General features: G+C 36.5%; 1 long non-coding RNA gene across 3 annotated transcripts in view; it reads left to right on the plus strand.

Moving 5' to 3' along the window:
- LOC309875401 overlaps window positions 1-22,186 on the plus strand; it is a 41,209-nt gene that overhangs the window by 13,314 nt on the left and 5,709 nt on the right. For 2 of the 3 annotated variants that reach the window (XR_014317032.1, XR_014317033.1), the window contains exons 5-7: window positions 215-380; window positions 618-719; window positions 1,392-3,563. This is a non-coding gene — a long non-coding RNA (uncharacterized lncRNA). Of the gene's footprint in view, window positions 1-214; window positions 381-617; window positions 720-1,391; window positions 3,564-22,186 lie in introns of those variants that run through there. The other variant, XR_014317031.1, reaches the window with a different exon arrangement.

The following is a 22,186-nucleotide window of genomic DNA, read 5'->3' on the forward strand; positions in this document are numbered from 1 at the left end:
TGCTATTTTACCCCATAATTATTATTGTTTTATTGAATTCTGAGTTGATAAAGATGTAAGAAAGTGAGGAAGTTCACTGAAGTAAAGAGCATGATTTGTTTTAGGAAAACTACTGCTTATTTCTTCTGCTTATTATTCTAAACTCCAAACCAACAGGCATATCCAGCAGCTCATTTCTTTCCCAGCTCATTTCTCATTTCTTCCTCCCATTCAGGGTGTGTAAATCCAGGAGGCCAATGCCTCTCTGAGTGCTGTTACTTCCTGTAGGGCCACCTTGCTCTGTTAGTGGATGCCAAACTTAATAATTGCTTACATCTGAGGCTTCTCCAACAGAGGTTCCTTGACAAGGCTTGCTGAAGAGCACTGCAAACTGTTACAAGGTGAGACAGTGAATCCTGTTTTCCAAATGCTGATGTTTTGACTTGTGCTGCAAACCACAGCCCACAGTACTCCTTTCTGGTTTAGACTCTGATTGAACATGTCTTGCTATAGCAAATTTCATTTCTTGTAGCATTTTTGTTCCCTACCATGGCCTCAATGTCAGGATGTTGTTTACCTTCTATAAGCTTTTCAGACTGAAATAGTGAGTTATTGAACTGCTTCATTTTTCCCTTCAGGGCACCATTTCATTCCTGTTCAGCAATCAGTTTGAGCCACAGAAGCTGATTTGTTTCATTTAATCTTTGAGATCTGGCCCGGGTTTTGCACATTTTAGCACAGTAAGTAGCTCCTTTTATCTCATGCCTCTTCATAGTTTATCTTCCCACCAGTAGGCAGAAGGACAGAAGAAAAACACATCACACTCACCATGTTCAGGCCCTCAGAGGAGCTCAGAGCACTTTATATATCTTAAAGCATTTCTTTTCCAGCTCTTTCAAATCAATGGACTGCTGCCATCAAAATCACACTAGCCATCAGTTTCCTCTTTCTCTCTCACTTTTTTTTTTTTCTTTACTCTTCCTTTTTTCTTTTTACCTTGTGTATAATCTTTCTCCCCTTTCTATTACGGATCTCACAGCTTTAATTTTTTCATGGCTTCTTCTGTTGCCATCTATAGGGTTTTGCTGCCTCTCTATTTGTTCTCCTCACTACAGATGAAAAGCTACCATTAGATATACATTCTTCTTTGTCTGTGCTTTCTTGATCACTTGGTAAAGAAGGTCAGCTAGGTCTGGCCCCCATGGGGGGTCCTCTGGCCCCCACATTCCCCAAATTGCCACCCAGTAGATGCTGCCTGCCCTTCTCCAAATGCCCAGAGCAGCCTTAGGTTGCCTTTAGACTCTGCTTGCTGGGCTACTTTGAGTGTCCTGCCACCTTTCACCCTCATTTACAGCGGTAGTTATGTTAAGAGCCTTGTGATTGCTGCCTAGCACTCCTGCTTTCTTTTGCAGATCTTTGCCAGTCTCAGGCTGAAGAAGATGGTGATTTTCTCAAGGCCAGGATTGTTTCTCATTCAGCAAAGCTATCAGATATATTTCAATTTTCCTGTTCTTTGCACACGACATAGTAAATTTTCAGTATCAAGTTCCACTCAACCCTAAAGCTCATGGAATATTCTAAACACCTGATAGTGTTACTGAGTGTTGTACAGATGGCAACATGGGGAACATCCAGTACATGGGAAAGTGAAGGCTTCCTTTTGCTAGTGCAGAAGAATTTAATTTCCATTTTCCCCATTTTTGCTGTACTGCGTGTAGGGCTTTAATTGATTCAAAGCCTTACTTTTATTTTTATTTTCTTATTTTTTTTTTTTTTACTGGGGCCTCCAACAGCTATGACACTATGACATACCGACATACCGTAATTACTAAATAAAGACTAAGTGTCTTGGAGTCCTCTTTTCCAAGCTATATATTTTTATGTGCAGTACAGGCAACTGTGAGCACAACATGGGTAATTATACATTCAGTTTGAAATGTCCCAGTATTTACTCTGTCATTCCTGCATGGAATTATTCAGTGGTATATCCAGTATGAGGTTGCAAGTAGCATCTGCAATTATTTTATTTATTTGTATTTCTCTATACAGAAAAGCTAACCCAAAATGTCATTCATAAACATGGTGCTAAATCATGCCTTGGCAATTTGTTTCTTACAGACAGACCATCCAGAAACACTAAAAGCTCAGCAAGCCAATGCACATAACAACAAAAAAATAATAATTCAAAAGAAGGCATTTTACCAACAACTGGAAATATATCTCTTTTCCCCCATTAAGGAGCCTCAGACCATTTGTGACTCTCAGGAGGTCATTGGGCCTGTAGGCAGAGAAAATTGAAGAGTCCAAAAATTTCTGCCAAGAGTATCCTTCTCATAGATCCTTGGTTTTCGACATGACAAGATTCCAGTTGAAACAGCTCTATTAAATGCTGCAGTGCCAGTAGAAAAGCCACCTTTTATACAGGCTGGTGTCCAAGGGATTCTTGTCTTTCTATCCACAGCAGGCAAAAGTGCAAAAGTGGCCACTGAGCACTACAGTGCCATTTTGCATCATAACTTTCTGTGTTCTCCAAGGTGCTCTGATTGAGAGGTACAGGATAATAAACTGCTTCCTACATCTGCTTTGGGCCTTAAGTGGTTTTTGAAGTCTGGTGATAGAGTGTGTCACAGTAAGTGGCAAAGTTCACAGCTGAAAGAAACAACTGCAACCTCCTCGACATTCCTGTATGGGGAAAAATCCTCTCCTATTCTACTGTTATCTAATAGCAAGTTATTGTTCACAGTCAAAGCTAGGCTGTGAGCTTTGAAATTAATAACTGATATTTTCAGAACTAAGAAAGCCTTCAAGAAATCCATCTTCATCTGCCTTTTTTCCCTCCAGCCCACCATCTTATTGTTGGGTTTCCCCACACTAAACTTCAGTCATCTTATTGTTACCTGACTCCAACTATAAATGGATCAACAGGCTACTTATTCTCCTGTTTTCTCATCTATGCAACCCTGAAAACAGATAATAGTTGGCTTTGTATATTAGTTGTTTTTAAAAAATACTTTTCCTCTTACAGTAATATATAGAAACACAGAATTTGAGATTGATGTCCAACAAGGACAAACAACTGTTGGAAAGGCCAGTCAATATCACTCATTTACCTCAGACTTATTTTTGCCAGCAGAAAATAACCAGCCTGAGATCACAAAGTAACACTCAAAAAATTTGGAGTTTCTCCTAGAATTGTGGGCATTTGTTTATTCCTTTAGAACTTACTTTAAAATCATGAAGGTTGTTGGCTTATGTTGTATGAATTAACGAATACCAATATTTTATGTAATACATTAGTGCAGTAATTTTCCTCACAAGCCAAATAAGCAAGCACATGAAAGGATATTGGTATAATATTGCCATATGCAATAAAATAGTGTTCTGAAAACTGAAGTGCAAGAGGGTTTATGAATATTAAATATATCATATTTTAAAGGTCTTACCACTCTCCTAATACTGTTGTGGCATAGATTTTATTTGAACAGTTCCAAATGCATTCCGAGATGTACATTTGTTTTTGCTTAGCCTGAAACTTGATAGCAGATCATTGTTTTAGGCTCAAAGGCTCAATGATAGCTTACAGACAGCATTTCTGGCCAGCAACTTTGGGAGAAATAGGAGTAAAAAGGGAACATTAGCATGGGGCCCAACATAGCCTCTTTGTATATTGAACTACCAAAGTATTGAAAAAAAGGTGACTTTTTTTTTTTCAAAAAAGGCCTCTTAGCCTCCCCCCTCCCACTTTGGAACAGTTGAAATATGACTGGGGAAAAAATCACCTGGAATTTTATATTTGAAAACCTAAAAAAAAAAACCAGCAACAATAAAACTCAGAATAGCTTGATCTAATTTAAAACTTCTAAATATTGGTTTCACTGAAGTTTCTTTTTCAGTATGCAAGCCAGGTTCTATTATCATTATTACCCTGATGCTTCTACTTTCATAAATCATAAATAAATTTGATAAAGAGAAAGTTAGCACAGCCCTAGGAAAATTCAACAGGTTGTCAGCTATTTTGTATTCAATAATTTATGAGAACAAGATGTCTCCATTACATAAATAATTCCTTTGCATTTCATTCAATTATGCTGTTATTTTAGATGTTTATTATTGAGAGAAAGGATGGATTTTGAAGGGCAAAGTGGATGTTCTGGGTTGAGATAATTGTTGAGCTCTGGAGATTAGTGATCTGTTATTAATAACAATCCATAACGCAATGTTCACATGCAGAAATGAAGAAAAAAAAAAAAAAAAAAAACATTTAAAAAGCAGATACTGTATGAGCCCAAAAGCTTTGATCAAACAGAATAGGTTAGAAATTTTTCAAATATCTATCTCTCTTCCTGGAAAAATTAGGATTCACTGAAACCCAAACTTGCTGTTTAATAATTTGCTGTAATCAGTGGGGATGTAGTATTACTGTGGCTTTTGCATATGACTAAAACAAGCTAATTGATACAAAGCAGTCTTTTCTTTATTATACATATATATATATATATGTCATCGGAGGACACTGGAAACTCTGAAGCTGCTGAAGACACTGCCCCTTTTCAAAGCTCTCTACTTTAGTTTTTCATAGCAGAGGTAGATAGAAAATGTAGCTCATACTTGGCAACTGTGGAACTGTGTGTTCACCCCACTAGAATTTTGCAAACCTTGCTGAAATCTTGCTTTGTTGTTTTTTGTTGATGACAACATGCAGGCACCAAAAATTGTATACTTTATGCAACTGCAAATCTCATACAAGTTTGCTATAACATGTAAACAACTTCTTATAACATCTAACATACTTCAGTAGATAATTCACCTTGACTAACACCCTAAATACTGTTCAGAGTTTTTGTGCACCTGAACACCATCAGAGGAGCCTGAACTGGGAATTTCACTCGTCAGCCTAAACCTTTTAGAGAAGGGCATACAGTGGCTCAGGCTAAACACAAAAAGGGTAAGTAGGGAAAGTTACGAAATCTTTTACCTTTAAAGGTAATAACCCTTTTGTCTATATTTTGACATATAGTTATTAAATCCCTTCATCCTGTACTATTTGAATAAGTCTATTTCGTCTGTACTATTTGAATAAGAAATCTCTAATATTCTTGTTTCTGCTGTACTGTAAACACAGGAAAACACATGCACACAGTTTACCACATTTTTAAAATGTATTTATTTTCTTTTATTTATTTATTTTGTTGAGATTTTTACAAAAGCTACACATTAAATTTGTCTGGGAGCTATATACATTATTGATAGCAAATCTATTGTATGCACCTCAACAGCAAGAAATTTTTAGTGTTTAAATCTGATCTGAAATTTGAGTCTATTTTGCTTCTAAGCTCTTCCTGAGGCATGACCAAAAGATACTGAAGCTCTGCTAACGCTATCTGTCAACTGCTTGATGAATAAGCATCTTTCAAAAGTACACTGTCAAGATATAACATAAATTGATAGCTTGCAATAGTATGCTGCCAATTAAACTTCTTGGTTCATCTTGTTTCCTGTATATACCCTTGATTTGCTTTTTTGTAATTAGGGTTTTGTGTGTATCTACTTCCCCGGTTAAGCTGCCTTAGTAAATGTCATTTTGTCCCCATATGCTCCTAGAGTGTATTCCTCATAACATAGGGCATCACACCTCATGGATTTCTCTTGAATTTGCTAAATCCACCATATTTCCAGATAACAACAAGTGTATCTGCATGACAGAGATGAGATTCCTTGTATTAATGGGCATAGCTGATGAGTTGTCACATAATTTTCTTTCACATCATGCATGACAGGAGAAATGTACAAAATCTGCGTATGATGATCAGACAGACATTGGAAAGATATAATTTAGGTTCTTTTACTGGTCAAGGGTTGCCAAGTAAAAGTAGACAACGAGGTCAAAAGGTTATTCATCATATCTTTAAGCTGATGTCTATAGCAGGTTAAGTGTACAGCACTCTATCCTCCCGTTGACTGGTTCTGCGCAGCATAGATCTAAATTTGGTCACATTAATGCTTTTTATGGTGGGATTAGACTAAGGATTGGATTGGGATTACAGGAAAGGTAGTAAATAGCAGACTCCAGTTCTACTGACATTTATTGTTTTCACTCATGTATGTGTGTTAGAAGTCCAGTGCAGTTCATTCTGTAACTGCTAACTACAAAGTGTACCTCAATTGTACCTTATTTGTGCCTCAAATCATACAACTACATAGATAGTTTACATCTGATGGAGATGTGCAGCCAGAGATAAAATCTTATGTTTGCTTAGGCTGCCAGACACCATGCACACTGATGTGCAAGGTAGCTGCCAAATCTGAATTGTTGCCTTTACTGATGTAGATAGTAATGAACTATAATTACCATTCAGTTTTCCATATGCCACTAAAGAATTTGTATAATTAACTCCATATTTAAATATGATTCATGTCTCCAAATTTAAATGTTTCTGCTGGGTCCAGGAGCTTTAACATTCTTCATGATTTCAATTGCTTTGCTAATTTCTTCAAGGTAGGGGGCTATGTTAATTTTACAGTACTTCAGATGATCTGTTTCTTTGTTGCTTTTTTATTTATAACTTTTTTTTTTTCTTATCATCTGAAAGAGTACTGATGAGATAAAACCAAATTCAATTTGAAAAAAAAGAAAAAAAGCTAATGTTTAAAAGCCATCAAATTAAAGCCAGTTTTGGTATTTCTGGATTTAAAAGTCCTGTAATTTGATACCAATGATTTTGGGTAGCTATTTCAAAATAGATATTATTTGAAAATGTAAAACTGAAGACTTAGAACTAAATAATACATTTCACAATGCTTCATTGTAACTGAACATTTAAATTGTCCTAGCTTGAATTTTATTTATTTATTTATTTATTTATTTATTGACATTGCAAATAATGTTTAGATCTCAGAAAATCACCCAGGATAGAAAAACTGCTTCCCATAATTTGACTACCAATGCCTCCATTCAGTCATTAAAACAATTGTATACAAAGTGGTTAGAAAAAGAGACCAAACTCTTCCAAAAAACTGCCTAGCAAGCCTTGATAAAAGACATCAGCTCACGTTCTTTAACCATGTGGTTACAATATGTGCTGACATTCCCAGATCATAATATTTCCATTTTTTCCTGAGTCAGTTCTGAGTTGACAGAGGCACAGTTGTTGAGTTTTACATTGATTTGGTTCCCCTCCCACCCATAAACATACATCATATATTGATATGATTCAAGTATAAGATTAATGCAACTGCTCCAGAATTGTATGTACAATATGTGTTGTGTTAACAGTGGCATTTTTTCTTTCTGTCTGTGATCATGTGCCTCCAGAGAAAGCACAGCTAGCTGTATGTTTTCTATGTTATATGAAATCTATTGACATAATAAAAAAGTACCAAAAGAACATCACAGTCACAGCTTTAAAGAACATTTTTCTTTAGTAAGGTTATACACCCTTTGAACTTCATAATTACATGCAAAATTGCAGAAAACAGATTGCATTAATATACCATATTACCATATAACCGTAGAAATATTGCAACAGAATGCTTTGTTGGCTGTAAATATGTTTACAGGGCTGACAAGGTGGCAGAACAGGTAAAGCAAATCCACTTCCAAGATCTACGCGTGCTGCCTTAGTGACAAGCTAAGACACATCTAATCCCTGAGAAGTGAGTATAAAAATTAGGCTAATGGTTTAGTGGTGCCTCTATGTCCTATTTTATTTTTTAACAGAAATTATGGACAGTGCTCTGATTTATGAGCATCAAGAAACAACTCAATATTTACCAATAGAATAACAGATCAAAGCTAAATGCATGAACAATTCTAGTGATTGCCTGAGTGATTCTTTACAGTTTTCATTAGAGTAAAGGCATCTCCATAACAAAGACGTGTGATCCTAAAACAAATCCTTGCTTTCTAAATACCTTAGGAATTAAAAATAAATAAATAAATAATCAGGGGAGAACAGTCTTCACAAATCCAGTTTGAATTAAAGAGAAGAATGTGACAAGTTTAGAAGATTTTTCAAGTATTTCCATAGGTACAGTCAATCAAGTCATATTTAAAAGGTATCATCAGTAAATCTGTGAGGCATTATGCGAGTAAATTAGCAGGACTTCTGACAAACGTAGAAATGCTGTCAATGGTACACTGACAAGCACTGTAACTGAAAGGGGATCAGATTGAATTACTGTAGTGTGGAGTAAATTAAATTGTGGAGCTTGAAGGAGACCTACCCATGTGTATATACAGTACATTTAACATAAGAATCTCTTACCAAGCTGCTATCTAGACAGTATGGTCTCACTATAAACAAGATGGCAGCAGATGACTGGTTTTTATTTAAATTAAAAATCATAGAGAGTGAAATCCAAATGCCTGAAGTCAAGGCCATCAAGGTACCTGTGTGAGAACAGCAGCTGCTGGTAAAAAGTTTTCATGGAAAATTCTTTTTTTTTCTTATTGCATACCATTCTGTGAACACCCTGTGCCATTTATAAGGGATAATACTGTTAGTTCAATACAATATTCCAAATATTTAAGATTATGTGTTAGCTAAAATTGTTCAGTTAAACTCTGAAGGGAGCAGGGCTTCCCAAGTATGTCTCCACTGAAATACAGGCACCGTGGCATCAGAAAGTGGTGAATGTGTTATACTAGTTGTACCATGACGGGTGACCATCTGTCTTTGCCAAAACTCTTGACCATATCATACATTTCTGGGCAAAAGATACACATGATGCCCTTTATATTCTTTTCATCTAAGACTTGAAAATGACTCTGTAATCTGTATCTGCTGGAATAGTCGACCCTAGATATGCACAAGACACATTTTTTAACACCTCTGGTGTTGTAAACCACATTTACTATCATACATAGTATCATTGCATCATTTTGTGGAAGTGATGGTAGCACCTGAGACATCAAACACTGATATTCTTTCCTTTTTTAAAAATTATTTATTATTATTTTCTGTCAGAGATTCCTGATGATAACAACATCAGTGTCCGTGAGTTCAGGAGTTCCTGTTTCAATTTTTAGCTGAAACTAAATGTCATAGATACAGGCTGCAGTACAACTATTTTGTACTTTAAATGCATGTTGCATTAGACTCTGGATTGAAAGCCTTTGCCACTAGACATTTTATAAGGTTGAAATAATTTAGATATATATTTCACTGCAAACTGCTTGTACCTGCTGAATAATTTTCAATATTGTGTAAAGTCTATCACCCTGGGAAAAGTTAATATGATACACATAAGCAGTGTTAAGATACATTATCTTTTAGTAAGATCATTGTAACAAAAATAAGTATCAATGTACAGGACAATTTTTCCCAAGCAAAATAAATTAGTCTATTCCCAATTTACTATGGAAATGTGCCTTTTTTCTTGATTTGACTTTAGTTTGGCATATGAAAGAATTGAGGTTTCCCTAATGTTCCTCTGAGGACACTTGAAAATATCTCACACCTTCTCTTACATTTTTTTTTAACCTCCATCTAAGTCATATGTAATATTTTGTTCAAATATTTTCCCTTAAATCCTCAGATATTCCTACACAAAATCTCACCTAGTTCTGAGAACAATCTCTTAAAGCGATAATAAACTTTCGCGATGCACTGTCCCTGACATGTTGGGCTAGCCACTTCAGGTGTTTTCTGTAGTGTCTGTCATTCAACTTTGCCTCTAGAAATCATTATCCAGATTTCACCTAAGATCAAACAAGATTATTTTTCTGGACTGATATTGATACTCTGTCTTTCAGCCCATACACTAGAGTTCATATCTGCAAATCTCTTCCAGAAGTCTATTTTCAAATGTTACATCTTTAGATGAAATATATATATATATATTTTCAAATATGTTCTATGCCTGAATAAATATTTCTTTAGAGCAGATTAGTTTCATTTTCCAATGTTCTCCATTGTTTCCCTTCCAGTGTTAGGGCCTCATTTTGTGAATCATCCTAGTTTACTTGGTCTACAATTGCAGATACATGAGTTTTTCCAGGTTGAAAGCTCAGTCATCAATTGTTGCAACATTATTTTCTTTCTCTGTGCGCAGCTCCTCTGAGGTATCAATGCCAATCCCAATGTCTTTGTCTCAATTAGGCTGCTCTCTTGTTCCAGCAAAGTGGTGTCATTTTGTTTACTTTCTGAAATTTAGATATTGTCTTGTTTTGTGCATGCAGCTGTTTGGATGTGATTTTTGGGATTGCATCTTTGAAATTAGATCTTTCTGCCTCTGTTCTGTTGTGTTATTTTGATTTTGTCATACTGTGCAGTGTGTCAGAGAGCTATCCACCCTCTTTAAAGTCAGTATGTACCGACATGCATATTAAAAAATGTTAATTACTTCATCAAAATCTAGCTATTACTCTGCTAAGTCTTTACACGAGTTTTGATTTCAGATCCTGCTTAGATCAGAGATTCAATTTCTTAAATAGTAAGGTGTTTTCCTTTGTTCCAGTTCTTCTATATATTCACATCTTCCTGAATTCTCTGTTTAAAACATAGTGCTTGTGTCTCTCTTCTGTGTGTGCTTCAATTTTCTTCCAGGGTCTGCAACAGCTGCTTTGTGTCTCTTGCTTAAGTTTAACTGAAAACAATGAAAGAACCTGCTATCATGAGAAATACATTTGTTTCATTTTCTTCTTTGCTGGAAAAATTTCTTCATCATTACAACTAATGTTGTCTTTTCCTTAGTTTTAATTTGTGCTTCTGGAGAATTTAAGTCACAGTGCGGCTTTTAACTGTCAGCTTTGCACCAAAAATATTGTTTGCTCGATGTTTATTTAGTTCAGTAATCACTCAAAGCCCAGTCTTCTAATGAAGCTTCACTCCAGCTTTGCTTGGCATGAGCTCTGTGCAAAGTGGTTTGACCCGACTCATACTAAAGCCTTCTGAAAGGAGAAGCTCCCTCCTGTCTGGAAACTTTGGCTGCATTGCTTGGGATGAGAGAAGGCATGTAGAGTATCACCTCTGTACATATCATACACGTCTTTACCCATATGTGTCCTCCTGTTCACAGCATTCAATGGTTAAACTTAAATCATTTCAGCCACTCACATCAAGAGGTGCTGAGCTGAGTCAAGGGATGCCTTGTCAACTGCCTTGGAAGGCAATGCAATGGGAGGTTTGCACACACACTTGATCTGCACTGAACACAGGCTATATTAACACGCATGGGGAGAAGAGCATAATTAAGAAATATAATTTGTTAGACATTTATTAGATGTTCACTTGGAAAAAAAAAATGTTGAGCAATACTTGTCATTCCTTGATTGTTTCTATTCAGCTATTCTGAAAGAAAGTAAAAAAAACCTGCATAGTTTCTTGGATACTGCACATAGCAGCTTTTTGGCAAATGATGATGTTCTACAGTGTAGCATTCTGTATATCCTGAAGACTGGTCTGATTTTCATGATCACAAAGTACATCAGGGTCTTATTTTTGAAAATCATCTCACTTACTTAGAAATAAAATAAAGATGTAAAGAGCTTCTGTCTTTAAGTGTACAATGTTACAGATCCAGGCTCCAGCTTATTACCTACAAGTCACTTTATTACCCATAGTTCCCTATGACATCAGTGTCATTTTAAAAAGCAAAAGCTATGAATTTCAATACCTGGAAATCACCTGCTCAGGGTAGTCAAATTATATGTTTCTTTCTCCTCCTGAGATGAAAACAAAAAATAACTATGTTTCTGGTAAAGGATCATTTAAATACATATGTTCATTGCTTCACATTCAACCTAAAGCCATGTTTGGCTTTATGTTTGTCAAGGAGTTGCCAGCAAGGCACTTCCTAGAAATTTTTTTAATGTTTGCAAATCCTTAGTTATAACAGTGTATTGAATGTCAAGATATGCTGTGAGAGCTTTTTTATTTCTATAGCCATGAGGGAGCAGTGGAATATTTTAGGTATGTTTTTTCCTGCTGGGTTTCTCAGCATATATGCTGATTAGTATCAAGTAGGAGAGGCAGCTTAGACGAATGATCTGTTTTATGGGTCTGTATAGTCAAGGAACACCAAGACAGAGAGACAAAAATGCCAATACAAAAGATAAATCTAAACATATTTATTCGACAGCTTCCTACCTCTTTTGTCATAAAACAAGACTGAAAGTCTGTTTCTGCATATGTTTCTCATTGAATTCAAGACCTGGTAATGCATAAAATACAGAGTAATTTTTTTTTAAGTTGCTATTGCTTATCAAAAATTAATGAGAACAACTGTGTGTATTCGCCACATTTTATTTGATGTATAAACAGAGCAATGGGGTTAATTGTGAAAACTGTTTACTTCTGAGGTGGAATGAAACCCACTCAGATGCTGCCTTTTTTCAGGCTAAGTTTTTTTCCTCCATAGCACATATGCCTTGCTAAAAATAAACAATAATCATAATATCATGAGCCACGATAATTTTTTTTTTCCAATAGCTTGCAGTAGAAACTAAGAATTCATGTCTATTACATACAGCTTCCTCTCTCTATAAAAGTATCAAAACAACACATTAAATATTGGCCCCCATGACTGTTCTGGCATATGAACCTAAAGCTAATCATGAGAAAGGAAAGGAAGCATGCTCAGTTTGAACAGTTTTCTGAACAAACTTTACAGTCCAATAAAACAGAAATCCAGTTTAATAATATATCACTTATGTTTGAAGTAGTGTGCAGGGCCAATAGCCTAAAACATACATTTCTCAACTGAAAGCATTGTTATTAAATATAACACCTGCCAAGAACTGTCCCAGTTGTATGCACAGTGTTTCTTGCCACTGTTTTCTTTGCAATAATGGCCTCTCATTTTGATTTACACACTTTTACCTAGCTCCCCAAGGGTCTTCATACTTTTGAACATAAAATAAACCTGTTTTGGCAAACTCCAAGTGTTCAAGTGAGCCAACTTTTTTTTTTTTTTTTGTATATTTATTGGCTTAAGTGGTAAATAGAACAAATATTAAAATACATATTTTACAGAACACTACTTAGATAAATTTTTATTTTTTCCTGCAAATATTTCCTCAGTAGTATTTAACTGGACTATTCTGGACTGAAAAGGCAGTATAGGGCATAAAGTAGAGTTGGACCGCTCCTGAGAATGATACTGTTTGCTAGGACTTTTCGTTTACAGTTTTGAGAATAAGGAGACAACAAAGCTCTTCTCTTAAGTCAACTGTGGAAAATGCAATGAAAGACTAGAATTAGGCAGAGCCAAAGCTCCATCCTGCCCTAGTGAGGTGTTTTGCCAATGTGACTGAGGTAGCGCAGCAACAATCTGGCCAGCTGGTCTACCTCCAACCTCCCACCACTCATTACAAATGAATCAACTGTTCTCCTGGGACAGCAGATGTACATGATAGTCCACACAGACATGTGCATGTGGAGTCACAACAACTACATTTGTACATCCTTTGCAAAAGCAACTAATGTAGCCAAAGTTATTGGGTTCAGTGGAAATATCATGTAAGGTTTTTTTTTTTATCTTTTTTTTTTTTTTTTTAACCAAAATACAGACTTGAGTGAGCATTCTCAATAGGACTGACAGAATAATGTTGAGGACAGAAAATGGCAAATGTAGAAATACTTGGAGCAAAGAATTGACTGTGATCCTGAAAGGTGATGAATATGTGCTGTGATTTCAAAAAACTTTCCTCCTACTCTCCTTCTGCATCTAGGGGCTCCCTACCCAGGAGGAAGGGCAATGACAATACTTATGTGACCCATGGTGATATTTCTACAGTGCTTACTGTAATGTAATTTCAGGGCTCCAGAGCTACATCAGCATGTAGAGAAAGGCAGTCTGTCTTGCTTTTTCTGTCTTCTACATCCTTTTCTAAAAAAAACGATGTCCTGCTCTGTATCTGAGGTTCCTAGCAAAAACCTTCAACCCACATGGAGCTCAGCATCTGAACCCTTCCTTCACTAGCAGAATTTCCTGAGGACTCACATCTTTTTGCAGTGGCCTCAAGTTGTTCATGTGCTAACAGCTTCTTGCTCTTCCTCTTAGTCACATTTCTCAGCCAGTGGCTGTACATCTTCAGATTTAGATACACCATGTTACCCAGCAGGGAAAAGTCACACGCCTGACTTCATCAGGAATATTTAATGAAACTGCAACTGAAGCTTCTTCAGTTGTTGCTTTTACAGCAGTTACATTATCTGCTTAGTGGTCCAGTGGATAAGGTAATGAATGGGGAGTCACAATGAAAACCTACATGTCTCAATCCTATTATTTCAAATTACCTTGTATTTATTGTGGAGCTGTGGACACATGGTGTGGAATTCATCAGCTGTAATTAAGTCATCCAGAATTAGGTATCTAAGTTTGAATCGGACTGTAGGTTTCTTTTGCAAGTAATGGAAACACATAAGCACCTATAGAGCAATTCAATTCCTAGTAAAATATCTACAATGGTTGATATAAATTGTTCTTTCCACTAACCAAAGGAGATCACTGTGACTAGCCCAGATGTAGACATCTAATTTTTAGATATTTCAGTTTACTCAGGGAGACTATAATATTTGGTAATTCAAAATGAAAGGAATTTGTAAAAGTGACAGAGCTCCATGTTTCTATTTCTTCACTGTCTTCTTTTGAAAATATATGTATATTGTCCAGATTCTACATTATCACTCTTACTACTTCTCCATCTACAGTAACACAAAAATTTTCATTGTATTGGTTGATATACAATGCTTTATATTTTTAAAAGAAACATTTCTATTCTTCAAAATTATTTGCATAGACATGAAATCAGAAGCTGGTGGTGACATAAATTAAACTGAGAAAACTCAGGAAGAACTGCTTCATAGAAAGGGCTCTGAACATATGGAATAAATAACTGAAGGGAGGGTTGAGCCTGAGATGTGTAAATGAGTTCAAGAGAGCCTCAGATTTCCTTCTGGAGCACGAAAGGGGTCAAGTCATAGAATGAAAAGACAGAGAAGTGGGATTAAGGTAAACCAAAAAAAGCAGACATGCTGGGCAAGATGACTTTTCCTGTTTGTACGTTTCATGTTTTCAACAACAACAACAAAAAAGTGACTACACAGATGGTTTGTGTTATTCCCACATCCTTTGAAATTCAGTTTCCAAAAATGTCACCTTGTTCTATATTCTCTTGTGAAGCATAAAGTGCATACACTGTTTTCCAACATGTTCACATGCATTCTTGCTGTCAAGACCAGTCTACTTCATTAGCCATCACCATACAGAAATATGTGTAAGAAGGGGGTTATAAACATTAATAGCATCAGATTCTCCTTATGAGATCTTCATGAGAGAAAGCTGCTGGTGGCTCACTCACACTGTGTCCACATTAGCAAGCAATTTGGCCCCCAAAAAGATGAATCAGTTGGTGCTGTAGTCTCTGTATTTGTGGTCATTGTAATTCTGGGTTTTTATTTTGGAGTAGAACAAAAAAACATCCCACCACTTGTGTCATTGAAGCTGTCTGAAGGTCCTTTAATTTGGACATTAATTAACATGTTAAAAGTTTGTAAGGATTTGACACAGAACAAAGCATTTAGTTTGGGTTAATTTAGAAGAAACCCACCTAGTATGTACAAAAGCTGGACTGCAAAGGGAGCTAACATGGAGGATTTGCATGCTGCTGCTCCAGATCAAAACATGAATGAAAATGTCTTTGTTACCTAAGTTCACACTTGACTAGCCCTCTTGCATTTTGTGTTTCATTCCATCTTACCAGACACTGCTTCACTATGGAAACTGCCTTTTGGATACTGTCTGATTTTTATAACATCATTAAATGAAAGGAATATAAAGCATTTGGAGAGTTCAAGTAATCCTATAAAGCAGTCCCACATTTGGGTTGGGTTGTGCTGCTGATATTCTCTGACTGATTACTGGCAATGGGACCAGTCTCACTGCTGCCAGAGCTTAGAGAGAGCTGTGGTTAATTCATCCAGGATTTCTTCTGTGAGATCTGAGCAAGCAGCCACCATGCATCCCTTTGTGAGTCCATTCTCATGAGAGGTGAGAAGGAACAATGTTCCTTTCTGGTAGCACAGAACAAAGGATATATGGAAAATTAATAACTGGCAGGAAATAAATAAAAAAATAAATATTTTTAAAAATAAGAAATAAAATAAATATTTTTTAAAAAATAAATAAATAAATAAATAAATAAAACAACAGAAACAAACACCTAAATATTGGGATCTCAGATCAAACCATATATAATGTGATTTTTCCTTTTGATAAGACTGCTTGAAACTGCTTCTTTTTCTCACAGTCCCATCTTTTCCTTTAGCTTTTATTTCTAAATCATGGACAGAGGAACACCTTGTTTTCCACTGTTCCACAAGACATACACACGCACCACTATTAGATGTTTATATGCAGTTTATAAAAGAACTTTTACAAATGATGCACCTGGGCAAATCCAGTCCTGTGTTGAGTCTCCATTTGGACCCATTGCCTCCCAGCAACTATGCAAAATACCCACTCTTGCAACCTGCAACCATCCCCTTTCCAATAGCTCACTCCTTCCTTAAGTGGGGAAGTCTTGACAATAGGAAAGATTTCCCACTATCATTATGACCCAAAGAGCTTTGGTGAAGTACAGATCCCAATTCCAGCTAGCTATGGGCAAGGGATCAAAGTTCCAGCAATGTGCTGTGGAGAATGAGGGCATGGCTTTACCCATGTTCCTTTCAGACCTAACGTGGGTGGCACATGTTCAGAGATAAAAAGAGCCTGGAGAAGCTGATCACCAAATTTCCTCCAAAACATTCCTTCTTCTGTTGCCCTTTTGTGAAGAAGAGATACCAAAACATATGTTTACTATGTTGGAACATGATCATGTTCAAAGGCAGTGTATGAACTGAACACCAGGGAAGCTCAGAACCTTTTGAAGAGTCTCATTTCCTTAACAGAATGACTTTGGAGTCAGGGGGGTTGTTCCCCAGCAGAGCTTGTATAATGTGAAAGGAGAGTCAATTCCTGGTCATATTACTTGTTTTCACAAAAATTCTAAAAAATAATAAAGTATTTGAGAGTAAAGGCAGTTACATCAGTCTATAAACACTAGCCTAGTAAAGATTTTAAAAGAGGCCAAATCTTGCTTAAAAAAATAATAAAAGAAAAAGAAAAAAAAAAAAAAAAAAAGAAGAAGGGAAGAAAGGAAAAACAGATTTAAGCCCATAAAATAAGCTTTTACCTTAATTGTAAACTCTTTTTGTGTAACCACCAGACATATACGAATACTTGTTTTTTTTTCTATTTTTTATTTTTTAAGTTTAGAGCAGTTCATATTCCGTATGTTGACACTATACTCATACAGTGTTTGTATGTTTATTTTGGAAAGGAAAATTGCTAACAAACAAAAACTCTGTACAATAAAGAAAATTAAATATGACCGACTAAAAAGTATATAAATCAGTGTAAAGAGGTATGATACCTTCTCTTCCCCTGCAAAAGTGAATGTCTGTCTGACCAGAACATTTAGCTACAGCAGATTGCTCTAAGGTGACTAAATAGTTAATTTTGTTCTTTCTTTTCCTAATACATTGTCTCCACCAGGGTGACTGTTCAGTGTTTGCTGGTGCACCACATGGTGCTCCAGCAGATGCTGGTCTGTCAGACAGAGAAGGTCACGGTGGCATTACAAATATTTTTGTATCTAATGTTATATTTTTCTTGTATCCAGACGCCAGTACTGGCAAGAGCTGTTCCTATGGCTTTCTGCACCCTGCATGTGAGTGCAGCTGGGAATGTAAGGGGTTAAGTGACACTGCTCCACCATGTCTGTCTCAGTGGTGGGGCAGGAGGTTATGCAGCAGGGATCTCATAGGAAGGTGAATGCTTCTCCTAATGAGGTGAAGCTGATGGTTCTAATGCAGTGGAACAGCTGCAGTGGGCTCTTTCCCAGCCTCAAGTCACACTGAGATCACATTCAGCGTATAGCAGCTCTGTTTTCTTCACACACTATAATTATGATTGATTTGCAAAAGATGTAAAACTCTACCTTTTTTTTTTTAACGAGAGCTTTTAGTTGGTGAGGCAAAGGAGTATTTTGGTACTTTTCCAATGAGGACTAGCTGCCTTCCGCCTTCTCAATCTTCTCCGTGGCTGACAAGGTTAGATTCCCCTTTTGCTGCAGTCTTTTTAAAGTGCTGGGATATCTGGGTGTTGGGAGGGACCAGGAATTTGCTATAGTTCAAATACATCAGCCTGCTTTCTTCCAAATGCAGATGATATACAAAACACAGATATGAGAGACTCATGACTTTTCTGCTTCACCATTCCATTTCTGCTTAACAATTCCACTATTTCCATAAGTGGGGCTAGACCATAATTACACTTTATGCCAGAGAAACATGCATGATTTGGCTGCCAGTGAAATTCTCAAATTGCTTCCATCAAAGCTAAAACTTGAACACAAAATGCCTAATTCCCCAAATTCATCATCTGCCTCTGTTGTGGCGGTGTACCTCACTGCCCAGACACACAGGTAACCTCCTTCACAAAGGCCAGAAACTACCCAGGAGGCACAATGTTGCACCGGTGTGTCCTGGAAGCTTTTGAACTGGTCTGGACAGCCAAGCAAAAGGGGGCTTAGCAGTACTCCCACACAGCTGTAGCGTTGCTGGAGGAAAGCAAGCTGGCTTTTGGTCAGCCTGCAGACTCAACGGAAGTACTCAGGACTCTGTACCAGTCCACAGAGACTCACACACTGAAAGTAGTCAGCCCCTACTATTATTAATTAGTCTTTCCATTCAGTGGGTTACTACATCTGTTGTGGGTCTAAGAATTTTAGCACAGGAAGCTCTTTTTCCTAAAAAGAAAATGACTCGGTTTTGGCAAGTAACACAAAAGTTTGGAAATACTAGATTAAAAACTGTTATTATGAGCAATATTATTTCCCTGAATTTTGAATTATTATTCAGTCTTTAACAATGTGACCATAAAAAGTAGCCAGGGTGCAGAGGAAGCAGAGCAGAAAGCTACAAGAAAAGAAATGATCATTTTCTTTCAGGTGTGTAAGCATCAGACTAGATCTGGAGACCTTCTGTGCCAAACATTGCTTCATTTGGAGAGCTTAATTTTGGCAGTTCCTAACATTTGCCAACTTGACACTGAAAATTGGACACTTTAATAATATAATTTCTATATGTATTATTGCACAAAATGTATTCTCTGCATAACTATATATGCTTTGTTACTTAGCAAAGAGGCCAATTTTCCCTTAAAGTTGTAAGACAAAATAATGATATTGCTGTTATGTTAAAACCACAGGCAACATACATCCACCTTATTATGACACAGTTTTGTCAATTGCTGGGCTCAATAATGTTTCTAAATGTAATGGCAGAGTTCAAAAAATATTGTTAGGAATTTTTGAGGTAGGTAATAAATAAATTATAACTAATAATATTTTCAGCAAATTGCTGACACTTAAAGAAATAAAAGCTGTAGAGCCAAATTGAACCATACGCTTTTTGAGAAAGCAATTTCACAAGTGGAAACTCTATTAGTATCTCTGTATGTTATTAGGACAGCAGGATTTGTTCTATAACTAGACTTATTGCTGTATTAGATTAGATTCAGTTGGCCATTATGTACGGAAGTATGCACAGCTGTCCAATACACACTGTCAAGTCCATGGAAGCTAAAACAGAATTTTCATCTATTTTTGTTTAGATATGGTGTTTCTTGTTACATGTTTTTCCTATACAGTATTCCTGTTGCTAAAACTGTTTCTGTAAGAGGGTTGAAATGTGCATTGGAATAATCTCCTTTGCAACTTCACAAAGAATCAGAAATGCACAGTAATAGCAGAGGGAATTAAAACTCCATATGCAATTGGAGGCCTAATTCTGTGAGATTGTCACCATCTTTTAACTTTCCTTACATGTTGGCAACTAAGGTGTAAATTGTCACATACATAAAGCTTTGTTCAATTTGAAATGACACTTAAAGGTGATGCTAGCTGTCAAGAGTTCTCCAGAGAGCAGGAGCAGCTGAAGTTATTGTACCCCACCTGCCAAAGCCTAGGACTAGAGGAGGGATGAGAAAATATGTATGACATGCTCCTGCTTAATGCATCTGAAGGTTATAATTGAGGATATCCTTGGCAACTAGATGTTCTGCTATTTCTTCTGTTGTTTTGTGCCAACAGACAAGGGCATAACAGACAAGATAGGAGCTGGGACACAGTCCTTCAGCTGAAAATATCAATTTTGTTTTTCTCGGACTGTATATTTTATCTCTCCCTCCTATGAACATGTTGATATCTAATGAAAGAAAAGTTTCTCAACATTTTATTCATATTTCAAATTGGAAGCCATAAGAGATGCATGAGTCAGTTTCAGCTCTCAAAAAACCTGACCGGCAGAGTGGACCCAGGCAGACCAAGAGTAAACCTGAAGTGCAAAATCCCAAACAATAGATAGTTTCATCTTGAGTATGTGCTTTAGAGAACATCAAGGAATGATGTTTATTTTGATGTGTCTATTTAAAAAAAAAAAAAAAAAAAGAAAAGGAAAATCTGTTTTTTTGTTATAGATATCTGAACAAAAGTACTACATGTTTTCAAAAGAGAAAAAGTCAATTCTGTATCTTCTGGCATGAATACAAAGAATGTAAAGCTATTTCTGTTTGCTTTACTGAAATCCTGCTCTAGCAGAGCTTTTTAAAGACCAACATACTGATGCCACTCTGCTATCTGTGAAAACTTTTGTACAGTAACTGGATGGAATTTGTGCTTTTGGAAGCTGAGAGATGACCAGCCAAGGCTGAACCTATATTAGCAGTAGCTAAGTACAAAACAGTAAAAAGTCTTTTTTTCTTTTCTTTTCTTTTCTTTTCTTTTCTTTTCTTTTCTTTTCTTTTCTTTTCTTTTCTTTTCTTTTCTTTTCTTTTCTTTTCTTTTCTTTTCTTTTCTTTTCTTTTCTTTTCTTTTCTTTTTCCTTTCCTTTCCTTTCCTTTCCTTTCCTTTCCTTTCCTTTCCTTTCCTTTCCTTTCCTTTCCTTTCCTTTCCTTTCCTTTCCTTTCCTTTCCTTTCCTTTCCTTTCCTTTCCTTTCCTTTCCTTTCCTTTCCTTTCCTTTCCTTTCCTTTCCTTTTCCTTTTCCTTTTCCTTTTCCTTTTCCTTTTCCTTTTCCTTTTTCTTTCTGTTTTTTTTTTTTTCTTTCTGTTTTTTTTTTTTTTTTCCTATTTTCCTATGCAACCCAGGCTATGTTGAGAATATCTGGGGTAAATACACAGAAATTTCTCTCCTGCTGCAGGTGATTTAATTCAGCCAAGCCCAATGCCTCACTGATCTCTGGAGCCTAAAGAGAAAACCTGCCAAGGGCCAAAGTCCAGCCAACCTCTGCCACGCACTACTGAGGGGTGGGATGGGGTCAGAAGGACAACTCCCTGCTGCTCAGACAACAATGCTAAACTCTGTTGGTGATGTTATCACAGCAGTGAGACCAGCAGCCTTGGTGACCATTGCTGTACTAAGATAATATAGTACAATTAAGCAATAAATGGCTTTCCAGATAATCCTCACAGTAGGATGTGGAGTGGGAGTAGACAAGACTTCATTATTCTTAAGATTCAGGGTTGTTTTAATACATCATAGTTACTTCTTTATCTTCTTCTTTTCTGTGCTTTAATTTAGTAACATTGTAAAAGAACATCACAATTCCGCTGATACAGAGGTCGTCCCTATCCCTTGCTTTGTTCTGGCTAAACTACTGCAGAGATTCATTTCTCACTAATAACTCTGTATGCACAATTAACAGCTGATGCAAAATTCCCCTGCCTGATCTCTGCTGGCATTGAATAGCTACAGTTCATAACTCCAGACCTGGCTCTGTTACACTGCTGGTTGTTAATCTGAACTCATATTAGCTTCAAGGTGTTCTTGTTACATTAGGAAGACCTTTCATTTAATTCACAGATATGACAATTCTTGGACCCTCCTTTTCCATAAATCTCTCCTTTCCCTGAGTTGCAGAATCCTGGCATCAGCTTCTGACATAAATGATAACCAACAACTGGTAGCTTGTTCTTTAGGCAACATTTTCTGCAAATGTTAATACCGGGTGTTCACAAAACCTTAGTCTCTTCACTGAATATCCCTGCAGGAAATTTTGCTTTGTGACACAAATGCAGGACAGCTGCATATATCTTTGATGCATATTTTTAATTTAACACATTGACAAGAAAATATTGACAAAAGTTGAGGCCACTTCAATT

The sequence above is a fragment of the Aythya marila genome (genome assembly GCF_965140915.1).
Source record: "Aythya marila genome assembly, chromosome: 2".
In the NCBI taxonomy this organism is placed as follows: domain Eukaryota; kingdom Metazoa; phylum Chordata; class Aves; order Anseriformes; family Anatidae; genus Aythya; species Aythya marila.